The sequence below is a fragment of the Halichoerus grypus genome, chromosome 6 (assembly GCF_964656455.1).
Source record: "Halichoerus grypus chromosome 6, mHalGry1.hap1.1, whole genome shotgun sequence".
Taxonomy (NCBI): domain Eukaryota; kingdom Metazoa; phylum Chordata; class Mammalia; order Carnivora; family Phocidae; genus Halichoerus; species Halichoerus grypus.
Window position 1 is genome coordinate 77,473,689 of NC_135717.1, and position 19,438 is coordinate 77,493,126.

Sequence of the window (19,438 nt, forward strand, 5' to 3'; positions counted from 1 at the left end):
AGCTACTTATCGCCAGCCAATCTGCACCCATCATGTCCAGCAGAAACAAACACTAGCTGCCCAGCAACCTGCAGCAGTTACAGAATTAATAAAGTGGACCCTCTGCCTATGCTGAGAGTTTCTACAGCATTAGAATATTCACTACAAATCCAAGTGGAGATTTTCAAATTGCAACCAAATAAACCTAGCAAAGAACTGGCAAAGCTGGTGATGTTTACGGCACTGATTGGTCACTGCTACCCAAAACAGCTAGACAACTTTCCTCAAGAGCTGAAAGAGCTGCTCTCCTACAATTACACTGTCTTGAATGTAGATCTTCCAATAACATTTTGCAAAGCTTTGATCTCTGGGAGAAGAATCTCATCAATCCATCAAGTTTGCTATTGCTCTTCTTTGAACGTCTACATTGCCATACAAGCAATACACTCATTTTGTGACTGATTAGAATAAAAGTGCAAAATACAAGAATAAAATTTATTACAGAATTTTATGTGCATGTTAAGAGACAGCAATGCAACTGCAGCCAAGATATCTTTGAAAGTGATGACTGAACTCTTCAGAAGAAACATCTGAAATGATGCCAATGACTGTCAATGTTACTGCAATTCACGCTTCTCTGAGGTCACCAAAGTATTAGTTGCTGCCCTGACCTTCTCCCTAGGAAAAGATGAAGAAGAGAAACAGGACAGCAACTAAGAATGTTAGTGCAGTATGCCACAGGGAAAACAGGCTCCAAACACAATTAAAGTGCTTAAAAACAAAAGAAAAAAAAAAACAAGGTGTTTAACTTCTCAGTTATCCATCTGATTCATGATTCTCCAAGATTTTGCAGAAAAACTAATACTGCAGCTCAAGAGCTCTAAAGAAATGTCTGAAGTGAATATGATGCTCTAGAAACTTATCTCTAGACTGGTGGGAATTTATGAGCTTTTTCTAACTTCCATCCCTTTGTGCAAAGGTTTCTACAGCAGCACCAAAGAGAATTAGTAAGATCCTTCTGTTTGGTGCACAAACACACAAACATCTCATCACCTGGTATAGTCCCAGAGATCATTCAGTCACTCATGATTGTGGCCACCCATTTCGTTATGGACAAGAACTCTGGGGAAATCATGACAGTAGGAATCAATGAAAAAGATTCTATGAAAGAGGTAACAGTTTAATGACTTAAGAACTTCCTCAAGGCCTGGCCCAGTATAAAAAACACAACGTTAAGAAAGTGACAATGTCTGCCAGAACTCTGACTCAGTTCTTCCGAACACTAAATCCCTCAGATTAAGGAATTCCAGGGTTAAGACTAGATAAAATCAAGAGTACAAAAATATGGAAAATTAGATGCTGAAGTTTACATTCTAGGAATGAAAGTGCTAGAAATTGAGAAAGAGGAAGAGAATGCTAAGAACAAAAAAGATGGGTGGGGAAGTATCTGTCTCAATGAGGAGGATGTTAATGGTAGTAACTAGGTTGATGTGCATCACTCTTCCAATAAAGAACAGCAAGAAAATCTCCAAGAACCTGAGCAGCTTTCAAGGAGCCAGAATGTCCAGTCAAAAAATAAGCAGTCCTTCCAAGAAAAGCAACTGGCCCTATAATATAAACTTATGAAAAAGAAAAGAAGATTCAAATAACTTCCTAGCAAATTTTCCATCCCAAAAGACTGTTAAATTTGTGTTATTAATCTGAAAATTAGTGAATTAACATTTTTTTTCCATTAAAAAGTCCAGAAACGGGGGCGCCTGGGTGGCTTAGTCCTTAGGCGTCTGCCTTCAGCTCAGGTCATGATCCCAGGGTCCTGGGATCTAGCCCCGCATCAGGCTCCCTGCTCCCTGCTCAGCAGGAAGCCTGCTTCTCCCTCGCTCACTCCCCCCTGCTTGGGTTCCCTCTCTTGCTGTGTCTGTCAAATAAATAAATAAAATCTTTAAAAAAAAAAAAAAAAAAAGTCCAGAAACACTGTATTTTAAAAACCACCCAAAAAAGCACACCACAGAACAATGATTGGTTGGATCCCTTTTTAAAAAACAACTCTGCGGGGTGCCTGGGTGGCTCAGGTCATGATCCCAGGGTCCTGGGATTGAGTCCTGCATCGGACTCCCCGCTCAGCAGGAAGCCTACTTCTCTCTCCCACTCCCCTGCTTGTGTTCCCTCTCTCCCCTGCTTGTGTTCCCTCTCTCGCTGTGCCTCTCTGTCAAATATTAAAAAAAAAAACAAAACTCTGCAACATAAAAAGGAGCCCTATTATAAAATATAGATTTTAATTAATGACTATGTAACAACATTGGTACATCAACTGTAACAAATATACCACATTAATGCATGCTATTAATAACAGAAAATAGAGTAGGTGATATAGCAACTTTCTATACTATCCACACAAATTTCTGTAAACCTAAAACTGCTCTAAAAAATCAAGTCTATTTATTTTTTTAAAACCTGCATGTATAGACAGATTTGTGAATAAACATTTGTATAAGCAGACAAAGAGCTGGAAATCTCTACATCAAACTGCAGTGGATTTCTACAGAGAGTGAAACTGGAAAGAAGGGAATAAGGACGAATTTTTACATCATATACCTCTGGACTGTCTCAACTTTCCTACACTGAGCAGTGCTCTAATGAGAGGCTCTGTGACATACTGGGAGCTGGGTCCTGAAGCCAGACTGCATGGATTCAAACCCCAACTGCACCATTAACGAGTTGATGAACTTGCGCAATTAATTTCTCTGTGCCTGAGTTTCCTCATCTTTAAATATGGATACTTGTATGTGTATCCATAGAGCTGCTGCAGGTATTAAATAACTTAATACATGTAAAGTATTGAAACACTACCTAGCACACAGTAAGTGCTCAATAAATGGTGTTCACCACTACCATCAAGCATCTATTATTCCTGATTTTTTTTTTTTAATCTTAACTGGTAAAGACAAATCAGGAAAACTTGGCTCATCAAGCTCCTTTCTAGTAGCCAAATAACAATAATCTGAGGTTTTTTTAAAGCAGATTACAAACAGGCGTGCCCAGCTGGCTCAGTCCTTGCAACTCGTGATCTCAGGGTCATGAGTTTGAGACCCACATTCAGTGTAGAAATTACCTTAAAAAAAATAAAATTAAAAAAAAAAGATTACAAACCACCACTTAACAGTATGAGCCCATTTATACAAAAGCAATCGCTAACAGATTCTGTAATAATCACACAAAAAAAACCCTCGGAGTGGTGTGATTGTGGACAATTTTAACTTTCTTCTTTAGACTTTTCTGACTCATTTTAACTTTCTACATTACATATGCATGATTGTTAATAAAATAAAGTAGGAGTCAGCAAGCTTTTTCTATTACGGGCCAGACAGTAAATATTTTAGGCTTTGTAGGCCATATGAGTCTCTGGCCCCACTACTCAATTCTACTTTGCACTGCAAAAGCAACCACAAACAACATCAAAATGAATACAAATGGCTACATCTCAATAAAAACTTAACTTACAAAAGCACACAGCTAGCAAAACTTGCCCCACAAGCTATAAAGTTTGTGGCCCCTGAGATAAAGAATAAACTATTTTCATTTTGGAACACAAGATGTGATTTATACTAAAGACAGTGCATCGGCTAAATTGATACTACTGGTGGAAAAAGATTCATCCGTTTATTTATTTGTACTAGTCTAGGGATAGAAAAACACAAACTCTTTTAGGCTGTGGTAATCTACTCATCCGTAGTGTTCGGTAAGAGAAAATTTGCTACTAAGTAGCCTGTAAAGTATAGATATGAACATATACTGGTGGATATGCAGTTACGAATAGAAGCTAAAAGAAATGCCTTTCATATTTATACCAATCTGAATTTTTTTCAAAGTTCATAATAATTCACCACCAAGCAGCTGCCACCACGAGTGGAAGTCCCAACTAGTGATGAAATTATTTTAGTTACAAATAGTCAGCAAATGAAAATCTTCATTTCTATGAAATGAAAAAACTAGGAATGAAAAAAATCTATCAAATTCTAACAGACTGAGAGTGAGAGGGTGGTAAAAGGAAACAATGGGTGGCCTTTGTTAAGAGAACACTTCAAACTTCAGAAATGACAGTTTAAGATCTCCCCTCCAAAATTAAAGCTTGGGTTGAAGGAAATTGTTTTTAACACTTCACTGAGAAGTTTGGTGATCAAACGATTTTAAATGTTATAACAGGTTTCTTCAAGTTTTAAACGGTTTCTTGGGGGGGGGGGGGCTGTTTTTGGAAGAGATCTAATGGGATTAACAGAAGGCTAAGAAATCCAGAATCTAAAAATAAAATATTAAAAGGCCATCCTACTAAAAAAAAAAAAAAAAAAAAAAGCCAAGAACCTGCACTGAAGTCACCATAGCTAGTAAAATTCTGGTCGGACATCTGAATCTTTCTACCAAAAGTCACAGTTGGGCCGTCTCATGAAGTTGTCAAATTCCAGAGGCAAACGTATTTATATTTACTGTCAAAAGCCAGAGGGAGAAAAGAAGTTACCTATTAGTTTCCAATCCGACCTCTCTCATAGACCCCTAGAATTGACTTAAACCCTGTTACCATCAGTTTTAAAAGAAGCAAACAGTGACAGACTTGGGAAACAAGGGCCCAAGGTTCTATCGCAAGTAGGTTGCCTGGAGCGCCACCGAAGAAAAGGTAAGGAAGGAAAATCTTCCTACCCCAGGGACTATAAAAGTAGTACCAAGCAGAACCCATTCGAAGCCTGCCACCAAAGAAATTCCTAGAACTAATAAAAGAGACGGAAATGAAAAAAGGGAGGGCAAAGTCTCTCGGTGAGCAATAAGGAAGGGCAACTGCACGCGAAGGAAGAAGAGCTGAAAGAGGGCTCCGGACCCCGTGCCGGGAGGGGCGAGGCGGGTGGGGGGCGCCAGGCGCTACAGACAGCGGTTGAAAGGAGAGCGGATCCAGGCCCCTCACGGTCGGCCCCTGGGGCCACTGCACTGCGCGCTGTGCCCCGCGGCGAGTCAGGTAAGGAGGCCAAGTTGAAGGCTGGGACGAGCGCGCGCTCCCCGGCCCGTGCCGGGGACACTCTCCGCCTCAGACCCCTCACCTCCTCCTCGACCCCGGGCTCTCTCCCTTCGCCCGCGAAACGGCGCTAACACTCCAGAGACCCTCACCCAGAGCTTGTCGCCGCCTCGCCGCAAGTCTCGGACTCCTCAGGAACCACGGCGGGGGGGGGGGAGGAAGGGGGAGCGGAGGAGGGAGGGGACCCGGAGGAGCTGCGCCGCTGCCGCCGCCGCGATACCGCGTCTGAGATCCTGCTCGAGCCGCCGCGACAGCCGCCGCCACCTCTTCCCGCCCCCACGACTGCACGTCGCCGTGACGCGCATCGCACGAGGCGGTTCGAACCAATAAGACCACAGTTCGTGCGCAGGCGCACTGGCCCAAACCGGAAACTGCTCTTCTGACTGCTCTAGAACATGGATGCATCCTGGGAGTTGTGGTTCCGGCTAGGAACTCAACGAAAACAGTACTGAGCATCAAGGGACCGAAAGAGTGCTCCATGGGCGCGCACACAAATCCCCTTCGTTTATTTTTTCTCCCACCAAGAGCGGAAGCAGTTTAGATCAGAAGAGTCAGGGGCCCGCCCCAGCTTGGGGACGCTTTTTCCGGTCTCTATGGATACGGGCTACACACCTTGGGCGGAAGCCAAAATTTAGGGATTTAGGCTGGATCGTGTTTCTGCCAACCGCCAATATATTGTTAGGCGTCGTCTGTGAAAGCTTCCGAAATAAATCCGAAAGCATTAGCCAAGTCTTGTGCAAAACAGTAGCGTTTGCCTTTTATTGCCTTGTTAAGGTATTATGATTTATACCCTACTCCTCAAAAACAAATGTGAACCCACTCACTCTTAGAATATAATTCAGAATGATTTGTAAAATGTTTTTAATGTAATAGCAGGTCAGAAACTAATTCAGCATTAAATACTGTGTCCATTTCCCAGAGTGAGTGATTTTCTACCTTTGAGGTTTCAACGGAGCTCTAACTTCTTAGAAATCAAAGAATGGTTTGGTTACATACTATTTCTATAAGAAAAGGAAGTACAAGCCCTCAAACCCCATCCAAAAGTTCGGTTTTTCACTAACCAAAGGATTTACAAAGAGGAAATTTTCGCTTTTCCGAAATGGTAATTGTTCTTTGCCTTTCGCCTGAGCTTGAGAAAGGCTTCATAAGAACGCGCTGTATTTTCGGATAGCCGGGTGAAACCTGGGTAAAAATTGGTTGGCGTATAAAAATGTTTTCCTCACGTTCAGCTCTAAGATGAATTTATCACCCTCTGAACAGGTTATTGCCTTAATTGTAAAAACTCTTGTTAATGATTAGAGAAAATCCATAAGCTTTCAAGAACGCTTATGTGCATACCTTGTTTGTCCTTACCTTGATCCACAACAAGAGAAAACAAAGAATTCTGGAAAAAGCTGCACAGATCTCATATCAAAAGGCCTAGAGTCTAATGTATGAGGGAAACACCCCTCCCCCCAAAAATAGAGAACTCTTCAACCCTGGAAATGTAAATCCTAGAATTGATTAAAGTTACTAAATTCACAAAAAGCATGAATAAGATGATCTTAATACTAGTATTTTAGGCCACCCAGTTAAGCTTGCAAGAGATAAAATTAATACAAATTAAATTATAGAAATTAAATGTAAAGGACGAAATTCCCTTCAAGGAGTAATTTACATTGAAAATATAAATTACCTTTTTTTAAGTTTGCAGTAATTTGTAAAGATATAGCAATAATGACTTCTATTTTTCCAGACGTAAAGACATAAAGCTTTTGAGATTGAAATCAAGGAAGACATTCATACACTTCCACAGCACATCAGAAACAAAACACAGGCACCTTTGGATAGCAAATTTGACCCAGTATACCAACTCACATAGCGAAAAGATGAGAAGAACAAGAGCCTCAGGCTTAATAAAAGGTCTGCTAAAGGTGACAGAGCTATATAAGAAAGATTAATTAAAAAAGAGATTGTTTGAAGATCTCAAATCTTTTCTCAAATCATCCTTGTCTCTTAATGATTTGCTTTGACAAAGTGCTTTACTCTAAGAAACTTCCTCTGGAACAGTACTTTATGTGCTAAAACATGTGAGAAAGATTGTTCTCATTTTCCCACCAAGATTTTACCTCTCATTCTCTGTCACCTTGATCCCATTCCCAGATCACTATTGCCAATTCCTGATGCTTTCAATGATAAAATAAACCACATTATTTCCTCAAAATGCTCACACCTTCTCAGCTGTTGAGGATATTGCCACCATACTTCCCATACATGTCCGATGTCTATGCTGGCTTCACCCACGTCCCTTACCCAAATGTCACCATTAAATGTTCCAAAGCAAATTTCTCAGGCCTCTGTCCCAGGCTGTACTTCAGTTAGTAATCCTTATATATATTATCCTATGACTAGCTGTCCAAAAACCCAGGAGAATTCTGTAAAATTCTGTATCCTCCAGTGTCAGCTGTGGATCTTTAGAATCTCTGCTCTCTCCATTCTTATCGTGTCACACTTCCCCACAGGAGAGTGTAGTTCTTCATCTTCTGCAGCACCAAGACAAGAGTCCCTTCTACCCCTACACCCCATACTAGTCACCAGTGACACAACAGTGCCCTGTGGCACAGCTAGTCTGATGTAGTCATCTCTACAATTATCAGATGCTGTTGACAAGGAGAACGCATCACTGGGTGAGTAACATTCATAATATAGTTGCGGCCATCCTGGAATGAGGCTTCGGTGACATTACAGTATGTTGCTGAAATGGTAATATTGGACTTGCTCTAGGAACAGACTTAGCTTCCATTGTGATATGCGAGTCAATAGCCAATGGGAGTTGAAGATGTATCTAAAACAACAAGCAAATGAAGGTGCAGCTTTCAAATTCTAAAGGGTAAAAAAAAAAAAAAAAGCACTCTGGACTCCATTGTGAACTTAAACTTGAGTCCACAACTGGTTTTTGTTACTTCTATAAAGAGAAGAGGAATTATTCCATTCATTATTTTTCTAATCAGAACAATTGCTATTTTCAAGAAGAAAAAAAAAGCCAAATTATCTGCTAGAGAAAACCAAATTAGTAGTCTTCTTTGAGAGAATTGTTTCTATGACTTTCCCCCAAAAGATTACAAAGGGAAATCAGCTTCATTACTACAAAATACTTAAAGGCCTCTAAACTCTTCTTTTCTCTGCCAATATCTATAAGCTTTTGAGGGGCGCCTGGGTGGCTCAGTTGTTAAGCATCAGCCTTCAGATTATAAAGGTCATGATCCCAGGGTCCTGGGATCGAGCTCCGCATCGAGCCCCACATCGCGCTCCCTGATCGGCAGGGAGCCTGCTTCTCCCTCTCCCTCTACTGTTCGCCCTACTTGTGCTGCTCTCTCATTGTGAAATAAATAAATAAAATCTTAAAAAAAAAACTTTTGAAATATAAACATTAGAACTGAAGGAAAAATCTGCACAATATAGAAGTCGGACCATAAAAAAAGATAAAGCAAAAGAAAAAGCAAGGAATGAATGTGAAATCAGTCCCTGTGACTATCTCATATATATGTTGTAGGAGAGGAGAAACTCTTATCCTCTTATGTTCCATGGCTGGCCTGTGAATTAAACTGACAGAAGACAGATTAAGAGGAGAAAAGCATGCAAATGTATTTAGTATTTTTATGTGTATCCTCAGAAAGAAAATGAAGACCTGAGGAAGACTTTGTTTTTTGAAGATTTTATTTATTTATTTGTCAGAGAGAGAGAGAGAGCATGCAAGCAGGGGGAGCAGCACGCGAGAGGGAGAAGCAGACTCCCCGCTGACCAAGGAGCCCTACATGGACTCAGTCACAGGACCCCAGGATCATGACCTGAGCTGAAGGCAGATGCTCAACCGACTGAGCCACCCAGGGGTCCCTGAGGAAGACTTTAGACACAAAAGCTTATAGACTTTTTATACAAAAAATGAAAAACTGTAGGTATGTGACAAGACAAAGGGACTTCTGCTAAGAACAGTAAACTGTGGGGCAATGACTAGGAACTATACTGGGGAAACTAAGAGTTACTTTAGTAGGTTTGTTTATACATGTCTATTTTAGCATTGAATCCCAATCTCTGATGATATGAATGTTCCTCTCAAGGGATGGATGTCAACTAAACTTATTGTGGTGATCATTTCACAATGTATACATATATCCCATCATTATGTTGTACACCTTTAACTCATACAATATTAAATGTCAGTTATATCACAATAAAACTGGGAGGGGGAAAAAAATGTTCTCTTCCTGGCACAGAAAGGGTACCTTTCTCATGGGAAATTTTATGACCTGTTTTTAGATAGAAAGGGGAAGGGTAGAGAGCCCTTCATGCATCTGCTGTTTCTCAAGTGCTCTCAGTTCAAAATAATCAATATGCGAAAGTGTCATATTTTGGGATGGCACGTTCTGAACCCCTTCAATGTAAAACAGTCAAATGCAGCCAGCTAACTGGATTTTGAAGCATAGGGATTCAAAGGTATTAGTTGCTTTAAAAATAATCTAGTAATCTATACAGCACAGTGAAAAACATAAATATCTGTATTCTGGCTTAATTGCAATTACAATGATATCAAATACATATTGATAGATATCACATTAGTCTTAGATTTGAAAGTTTTCGAGGAGGCCATTTTAAACACTTAGAGAGGGGGGCCTGGGTGGTTCAGTCGTTAAGCGTCTGCCTTCGGCTCAGGTCCTGATCCTGTGGTCCTGGGATCGAGCCCCGCATCGAGCCCCACATTGAGCCTCACATCAGGCTCCCTGCTCAGTGGGAAGCCTGCTTCTCCCTCTCCCACTCCCCCTGCTTGTGTTCCCTCTCTTGCTGTGTCTCTCTGTCAAATAAATAAATAAAATCTTAAAAAAACACACACACACACTTAGAGAAACATCATGACACACTAAATTTCCATTTGGGCCACATTTTAGTAATGTTTAAAACTGAGGATGGGGTACCTGGGTGGCTCAGTCGGTTAAGCGTCTGCCTTCGGCGTGGGTCATGATCTCAGGGTCCTGGGATCAAGTCCCACGTCTGGCTCCCTCCTCAACAAGGAGCCTGTTTCTCCCTCTCCTCCATGCTCATGCTCTCTCTTGCTATCTCTGTCTCTCTCTCTCTCAAATAAATGGATGGAATCTTTGAAAAATAAATAAAACTGAGGATAAAGAACAGTATAAACATTCTCATAATTACATAAATTATAATACCAGTTCCACAAACACAGGTTAAGTAACATAGCCCTGGGGAATGAGCAGAAGATGAACATCACTCCTGGCCATGCTGCTAACGGACTCACTGTACAACTGTGACCGATGCACCGTTCCTGTAAAGCTTTGGTATCTTCATCAATGAAATGAAGATGTCTATTAATACATTTTTTTGAAAGGACAGAGAAAAGAAACACATAGCGTTATGAATGTACTTGAAGTGGGGAGGGGTGGAAAATAGGTCTGGGAACTAAGAATTCACCTTCATTGGTAATAGTTCATTTCCACTATATGAAAACAGATAAAGCAAATGACAAATGTTTGACATTTATTAATCCTGGGTGATGCGTACATGGATGTGTGTTAGAGTCTTCTCCAAACATTTTTTTTTAAACACACTTTTGAGTTGAGGCGTTTTATTTTATTTTATTTTATTTTATTTTATTTTATTTTATTTTATTTTATCCTTTTAGACAGGGGGTGGGGTAGCGAAGGGCAGAGGGAAAGAAAGAATCTTAAGAATCTTAAGCAGGCTCCATGCCCAGGGCAGAGCCTGATGCAGGGCTCAATCTCACGACTCTGACCTGAGTCAAAATCAAGAATTAGACACTAAACCGACTGAGCCACCTAGGGGCCCATTCTCTAAACATTTTTTTTTTTGTAGTTTGTAAAAATCAACTTCATTGAAGTACACGATTTTTTGTGCACAGTTCAAATAACAGGTTTTTCTCAGCTATTTTCACAGTTCAAATAACAAGCAAATAAAATTGTAAGACATTTAAAGTTTACAATATGGGGGCGCCTGGGTGGCTCAGTCGTTAAGTGTCTGCCTTCGGCTCAGGTCATGATCCCAGAGTCCTGGGATCGAGCCCCGCATCGGGCTCCCTGCTCGGCGGGAGGCCTGCTTCTCCCTCTTCCACTCCCCCTGCTTGTATTCCCTCTCTCGCTGTGTCTCTCTCTGTCAAATAAATAAATAAAATCTTTAAAAAAAATAAAAAAATAAAAAAAAAATAAAGTTTACAACATGATGATTTGATATACATGTACATTGTGAAAGGATTGCCCCCACCAGCAAGTTAATTAACACATACGTCACCTCACATATTTACTTTTGTGTGTGTTGGTGAAAACATTTAAGTTCTACTCTCTTAGCAAGTTTCAATGATAAAATACAGTGTTATCAAACATGGTCACCATTTTATAACTTAGATCCTCAGAGCTTACTCATCATATAACTGAAAGTTTGTACCCTTTTACCAACCTCTCCCTCTTTCCCCTACCCTGCAGTCCTTGGCAACCTCTTTTCCACTCTATGATTCTACAAGTTCAACTTTTTTTTTTTTTAGATTGCACATGTAAGTGATACCATGCAGTAGTATTTGTATTTCTCTGTCTAGCTTATTTCATTTAGCATAATGAACGCCAGCTTCGTTCATGTTGTAGCAAATGAAAAGATCTTCTTCTTCATTTTTTAAAATATTTTTATTTATTTATTTGTCAGAGAGAGAGAGAGTACAAGCACGGGGAGTGGCAGGCAGAGGGAGAAGGAGGCTCCTCACTGAGCAGGGAGCCTGATGTGGAACTCGATCCCAGGACCCCAGGATCATGACCTGAGCTGAAGTCAGGCGCTTAACACACTGAGCCACCCAGGAATCCCAAGATTTTCTTCTTTTTAAGGATGATAATATTCCATTACATATATATGGCACATTTCCTTGATCCATTCAGGCATTGATGGACACTTAAGCTGTTTCTACACCTTGGCTGTTGTGAATAATTCTTCAATGAACACAGGAGTGTAAATATCTCTTCAAGACAATGGTTGTGTTTCCTTTGGATACATATCCAGAAGTGGGATAGCTGGATCATATGGTAGTTCTACTTTTTTTTTTTTTAAAGTGAACTTTACACCCAGTGTGGGGCTCAAACTCATGACCCTAAGATTAAGAGATACATGCTCTACCAACTAGGCCAGCCAGGTGCCCCAGTAGTTCTACTTTTAATTTCTTGATGAACGTCTATCCTGATTTATATTGCTACCAGCAGCATATAAGGGTTCCCTTTTTTCCACCTTCTCTCTCTTTTTTTTTCAGCGTGGAGCCCAATGCCTAGTGTGGAACCCAAACCAGGGCTTGAACTCACGACCCTGAGATCAAGACCCAAGGTGAGATCAAATTGGACACTTAACCAATTGCCTCCTTTTCTCCACATTCTTTTTTTTTTTTTTAAGACTTTATTTATTTATTTGACAGAGAGAGCAAGAAAGCACAAGCAGGGAGAACAGTAGAGGGAGAGGGAGAAGTAGGCTCCCCGCCAAGCAGGGAGCCTGATGTGGAGCTCGATCCCAGGACCCTGGCATCATGACCTGAGCCGAAGGCAGACACTTAACCATCTGAGCCACATGGGTACCCATTTTCTCCACATTCTTGATAGGATTTGTTAGCTCCTGTATTTTTTATAATAACCATCCTAACAGGTGTGAGGTTATATAAGTTTTTATTTACATTTCCCTGAAGATTAGTGATGTTGAGATTTTTATGTATTTGTTGGATATTTGTATGTTTTCTTTGGAAAAATGTATATTCGGGTCCTTTGGCCATTTTGAAATTGGGTTACTTTTTTTTAGGAGTTCCTTCTATATTTTGGATATTAACCACTTATCAGATATGTGGTTTCCAATATTTTATGCCATTTCATAGGTTTCCTTTTCATTTTGTTGTTGATGGTTTCATTTGCTGAGCGGAGCTTTTTAATTTGAGGTAGTGGACTTGCTTATTTTTGCTTGTGTTGCCTTTGCTTTTGGTGTCAAATCCAAACATTCATTGCCAAGACCAATGTCAAGGAGCTTATTCTCTATGTTTTCTTCCTAGGAATTCTATGATTTCAGGTCTTATGGTCAAGTCTTTAATACATTTGGAGTTGATTTTTGTATATCATATGAGATAATGGTCCAATTTCATTCCTTTGCATATTGATATCTAATTTTTCCAACACCATTTATTAAAGAGACTATCCTTTTCTCGTTGTATATCCTTGGCTTCTTTGTCAAAAATTAATTTACCATATGCATGGGGGTTTTTCTCTGCCCTCTATTCTACTCTTTTGATTATTGTGTCTCTTTTTATGCCAAAACTATACAATACTATATAGCTTTATAATATAGTTTGAAATCAGGAAGCATGATCCCTCCAGCTTTGTTTTTCTTCCTCAAGATTGTTTGGCTATTCAGTGTCTTTTGTGATTCCTTATAAACTTTAAGATTGTTTTTCTAATCCTGTGGAAAATGTCATTGAAAATTTGATAGAGGGGTGCCTGGGTGGCTCAGTCGATTAAGCGTCTGCCTTCAGCTCAGTTCATGATCCCAGGGTCCTCGGTTCGAGCCCCGCGTCGGGCTCCTTGCTCATTGGGGAGCCTGTTTCTCCCTCTCCCTCTGCCTCTCCCTCTGCCTCTCCTTCTCTCTTAAATAAATAAATAAAATCTTAAAAAAATTTTGATAGAGATTACATTTAATCTGCAGATCACTTTGGATAGTATGCACATTTTAACAATATTAATTCTTCCAATCCATAAGCATGAAATATCTTTCCATTTATTTGTGTCTTCAATTTTTTTCATCAATACCTTATAGTTTTCAACATACAGAACTTTTACCTCCTTGGTTAAATTTATTCCTAAGTGGGGATGCCTGGGTGGCTCAGTCCGTTAAGCATCTGCCTTTGGCTCCGGTCATGATCCTGGGGTCCTAGGATCGAGTCTCATGTCAGCTCCTTGCTCCGTGGGGAGCCTGCTTCTTCCTCTCCCTCTGCCTGCCATTCCCCCTGCTTGTGTTGTCTCTCTCCTCTCTCTCCTTCTCTTTCTGACAAATAAATAAATAAAATCTTTTAAAAAAAATTTATTCCTAAGTGTTTTATTATTTTTGATGCTATAGTAAATGAGATTTTTTTTATTTATCTCCCAGATAGTTTATCATTAATGTATAAAAATGCAATTGATTTTTGTATACTGATTTTTTATCCTGTAAATTTGCTGAATTCATTAATTAGTTCTAGCAGATTTTGTCTGATCTTAGAGGAAAAGCTTTCAGCTTTTTTACCATTGAGTGTGATGTTAGCTGTGGGCTTGATACAACGGCCTTTATTATGATGAAGTACATACCTTCTATACCAAGTTTATTGAGAGTTTTGTCAAACGTTTTTCCTGCATCTATTGAGACGATCATATGATTTTTATCGTTCACTTTATTAATGTAGTATATCACATTGATTGATTTATGGATGTTGAACCATTCTTGTATCTCTAGAATAAATCCACTTGATCATGGAATTTGATCCTTTCAATGTACTGTCAAATTTGGTTTGCTAGTATTTGTTCAGGATTTTTGCATCTATGTTCTTTAGTGATGTTGGCCTCTAATTTTCTTTTCTTTCTTTTTTTTTTTAAGATTTTATTTATTTATTTGACAGAGAAAGAGAGAGAGAACAAGTATGCAGAGTGACAGGCAGAGGGAGGAGAACCAGGCTTCCCACCGAGCAGGGAGCCCAATGCAGGGCTCAGTCTCAGGACCCCGGGATCATGACCCGAGCCTAAGGCAGATGCTTAACCGACTGAGCCACCCAGGTGCCCCATGCCTCTAATTTTCTTTTCATGCAGTGCCCTTGTCTGGTTTTGGTATCAAAGTAATGCTGGCTGCATCAAATGAGGGAAGTGTTTCCTCCCGTATTTTTTGGAAGACTTTGAGAAGGATTGGTATTATTCTTCTTTAAATGTTTGGTAGAATGCACCAGTAAAGCCATCTCACCCTGGACTTTTGTTTATTGGGAGGTATTTGATTACAGATTCGATCTCCTTACTAATAATTGATCTCTTCAGATTTTCTATTTCTTTATGATTCAGTCTTGGTAGGTTGTATATTTCTAGGAATTTATCCATTTCTTCTGGTTGTCTAATTTGTTGACATATAATTGTTCATACCAGTCTTTTATGATCCTTCATATTTGTTTGGTATCAGTTGTAACTTCTCCACTTTTATTTGTAATTTTATTTGTTTGCATTCTCTTTCTGTTTTTTTGGTAAATCTAGCTAAAAGTTTGTGTATCTTGTTTATCTTTTCCAAAAAAAAAAAAAAAACAGCTCTCAGTTTCATTTACCTTTTCTATTGTCTTTTTAGTCTCTATTTATTTTCACTGTGATCTTTATTGTTTTCTTCCTTCTACTAGCTTTGATCTTCATTTGTGCTTCCTTTTCTAGTGCCTTAAAGTGTAAAGTTAGATTGTTTAATTGAGATCTTTCTTTTTCTTAATGTAGGCATTTATCACTATGAACTTCCTTCTTTTTTTTTTTTTTTTTTTTTTTTTTTTTTTTTTTTTAAAGATTTTATTTATTTATTTGTCAGAGAGACAGAACACAAGCGGGGGAGAGGCAGGCAGGGGGAGAGGCAGGCAGAGGGAGAAGCAGGCTCCCCGCCGAGCAAGGAGCCCGATGTGGGACTCGATCCCAGGACCCTGGGATCATGACCTGAGCCGAAGGCAGCCGCTTAACCGACTGAGCCACCCAGGCGTCCCACTATGAACTTCCTTCTTAGAACTGCTTTTGCTGCATCCCATAAGTTTTAGTAAGTTTATTTCCATTTTCATTTGTCTCAAGATATTTTTTTATTTCTCTTTCGATTTATTTGACCCATGGATTATTCAGTAGCATATAGTTTAATCTCCACATATTAGGTTAATTATTCAGTTTTCTCCTTGTAATTGATTTGCAGTTTTATACCATTATTATCAGAAAAGATGTTTGACATCATTTAAATCTTCTTGAAGTTATTAAGACTTTTTTTGTGGGGGCACCTGGGTGGCTCAGTCGTTAGGCGTCTGCCTTTGGTTCAGGTCATGATCCCAGGGTCCTGGAATCGAGCCCCACATCGGGCTCCCTGCTCCGCGGGGAGCCTGCTTCTCCCTCTCCCACTCCCCCTGCTTGTATTGCCTCTCTTGCTGTCTCTCTCTGTCAAACAAGTAAATAAAATCTTTAAAAAAATAAAAAAATAAATACTTGTTTTGTGGCCTAAAACAAAATCTATCCTGGAGAATGTTCCATATGTGCTGGAGAGGAATGGAATGTTCTGTAAAATGCCTGTTAGAGCCATCTAATCAAATATGTAGTTTAAATCCAATGTTTCCATATTGATTTTCTGTCTGGATGCTCTATCCATTGTTAAAAATGGGGTTTTGAAGTTCCCTACTATTATTATATTGCTGTCCATTTTTCCCTATCAATCTGTTAACATTTGCTTTATATATTTAAGTTCTCCTATGTTGGGAGCATAAATATTTACTTATGTTATATCATCTTGATGAATTGACCCCTTTATATAATGGCTTTTGTCTCTTGTTACTGTCTTTGACTTAAAGTCTGTTTTCTGTTGTAAGTATAGTTAACTCTGCTTTCTTTAGGTTTTCATTTGCATGGACTATCTTTTTCCATCTCTTCACTTTCAGGCTGTGTGTCTTTAAAGCTGAAATGAGGGGCACCTGGGTGGCTAAGTTGGTTGAGCATCCAACTCTTGATTTCTGCTCAGGTCATGATCTCAAGGTCCTGCGATCGAGCCCTGAGTTGGGCTCTGCACTCAGCAGGGAGTCTGCTTGAGATTCTCTCTCCCTCCCTCTTGCTCTGCCCCTCCTCCTGCTCATGTTCTCTCTCTTTTAAATAAATTAATTAATAAATAAATAAATAAATAAATAAATAAAATCTTTTTTTTTTAAGTTGAAATGAGTCTCTTGTAGGCAGTACATAGCAGGTCTTGTTTTTATCCATTCAGCCATTCTGTCTTTTGATTGGAGAATCTAATCCATTTACATTTAAAGTAATTATTGAAAGATATGAACTTACTATTACCATTTTGTCCATTGTTTTCTGGTTGTTTTGTATTTCTTTTATTTTGTTTGTCCCTTCCTTCATGTTTTAATGATTTTCTTTTTTTCTTTTTTTATTGAAGTATAGTTGACACACAATGTTATGTGAGTTTTCAGGTGTACATGTGGTATAATTATTTTCTATGGTGGTATGCTCTGAGTCATTTCTCTTTATCTTTTGTGTATTTACTATAGGTTTTTGCTTTGTGGTTATCATGTGGCTTACATAAAACTCTTATCTTTATAAAAGTCTATTTTATAGCTGATAACAACTTAACTTCAAACACATGCAAAAGCTCTACATTATTATACACTCTCCCCATTTTGTGAAACCCATGCTGTGTCACAATTTACATCTTTATCCATTTGCAAATTATTGTAGTATGGTTATTTTTAATACTTTTGTCTTTTAATAATCCAACTAGAGTATAAGAAATTTATCCACAACAATTATAACATTAGAGTATTCTGAATTTAACTCTACAGTTGATCTTTGAACAACATGGGAGTTAGAGACACCAAGTCCTCATGCAGGCAAATATCCATGTATAATTTTTGACTTCAACAAATGAACTACTAATAGCATACTATTAACTGAAAGCCTTTCCAATAACATAAACAGTCAATTAACACACGTATTTGTATGTTATATGTATTATATAACCTATTATAATAACTAAGCTAGAGAAAGGAAGTGCTTTTAAGGAAATCATGAGGAACAGAAAATACATTTATGGTACCGTACTGTATTTATTGAAAAATCCACTTATAAGTGGATCTGTACAATTCAACCCATGTTGTTCAAGGGTCAACTGTATATTTACTTTTACCAGTGAGTGTTATACTTTTGTATGTTTTCCTGTTACTAGTTAGGATCCTTTTAATTCAGCTTAAAGAGCTCCTTTTAACATTTCTTGTAAGCCTGGCCTAGTGGTGACAAACTCCTTCAGCTTTTGTTTGTCTGAAAACTTTATAACTACTTTGATTCTGAAGGACAACTTTGCTAGGTAAAGTATTCTTGGTTGGCAGTTTTTTTCTTTCAGCACTTTGAATGTATCATGCCACTGTCTTCTGACTTGCAAAGTTTCTGCTGAAAAATCTACTGATAGTCTCATGGGGGCTCCATTGTTCCTAAAAACTTGCTTTTCTCTTGCTGCTTTTAAGATTCTCTCCTTGTCTTTAACTTTAGACAGTTTCATTGTAATGTCAGTTGGTGTGGGTCTCTTTGGTTTATCTTTTTGGAATGCTCTGGATCTGGATGTCTGTGTCTTTCTCCAGATTAAAGAAGTTTTTAGCCATTATTTCTTTGAATAAGCTTTCTGCCTTTTTCTGTGTCTTTCTCCTGGGAGACCTGTAATGTATATATAGGTCTGCTTGATGCTACCTCATAAGTTCTTTAAAGAATCTTTATTTTTTTTTCATTCCTTTTTCTTTTTGCTTTTCTGACTGGATAAATTCCACTGCCCTGCCTTCTAGTTTGCTGATCCTTTTCTTCTGTTCGATGTAGTCTTCTGTCAAACCCCTCCACTGAAATTTCCAGTTCAGTTATTGTATTCTTCAGCTCTCTATTTTTTTTAAGCTTATTTATTTTTTTAGTAATCTCTACACCCATCATGGGGCTTGAACTCATGACCCCAAGATCAAGAATCACATGCTCTTCTGACTAAGCCAGCCAGGCACCCATGTTTGGTACTTTTTAATATTTTCAAACTCTTTGTTAAAATTCTCACTTTGATCATGCATTACGCTCCTGACCTTGATGAGCATCTTTATCACCATTATTTTGAACTCTCAACCAGATAAAACACTTATCTCTGTGTCGTTTACATATTTTTCTGGAAATTTGTCTCTTTTTTTAAAACATATTTCTTTGTTTCTTCATTTTCCTTGACTCTCTGTGTTGGTTTCTGCATCTTAGATAAAACAGCCACCTCTTCCAGTTTTGACAGAGTGGTACCATGTAGGACATCAAACTTGTCAATCAGCCCAGCCTGAGCTCCTGGTTGTCTCCCAAACCTTTGTGATTATTCAAGCCACCTTCTCTGTTCTTAGTGGCTTCCAATAGTTGAGAGTGTGCCAAGACCCATCAGTGTCCCAAAGGGAAGGATCTCATTCAGTACCTAGATAAGGGCTGATTGGAAGCCAGACCCTCAGGCAGCAGTTAGAAAAGCATGCAGTTAATCCCCCTCCAGGAAGAAACTAGAAGGATGTTTCTGTTTGCTCCTTCTGCCCTGGGCCCAGGTCTAAAGTTACAAGGACGTGCTCTTGTACCCATCAAGAACCACTTCTTGTTTGCTGTAGTC

The 19,438-nt window shown here is 39.0% G+C and overlaps 1 protein-coding gene and 1 pseudogene across 5 annotated transcripts in view; one reads left to right on the forward strand and one right to left on the reverse strand.

Moving 5' to 3' along the window:
* Positions 1-5,276, reverse strand: part of ADIPOR2 (adiponectin receptor 2) — a 95,588-nt gene extending 90,312 nt beyond the window's left edge. For 4 of the 5 annotated variants that reach the window (XM_078075438.1, XM_078075440.1, XM_078075439.1 and 1 more), the window contains exon 1: positions 5,128-5,276. The gene's annotated coding sequence lies outside the window, so the exon portion shown is untranslated. The remainder of the gene's footprint in view (positions 1-5,127) is intronic. The other variant, XM_078075436.1, reaches the window with a different exon arrangement.
* Positions 44-1,592, forward strand: LOC118552373 (protein SDA1 homolog pseudogene; annotated as a pseudogene).
* Positions 5,277-19,438: the final 14,162 nt, after the last annotated feature.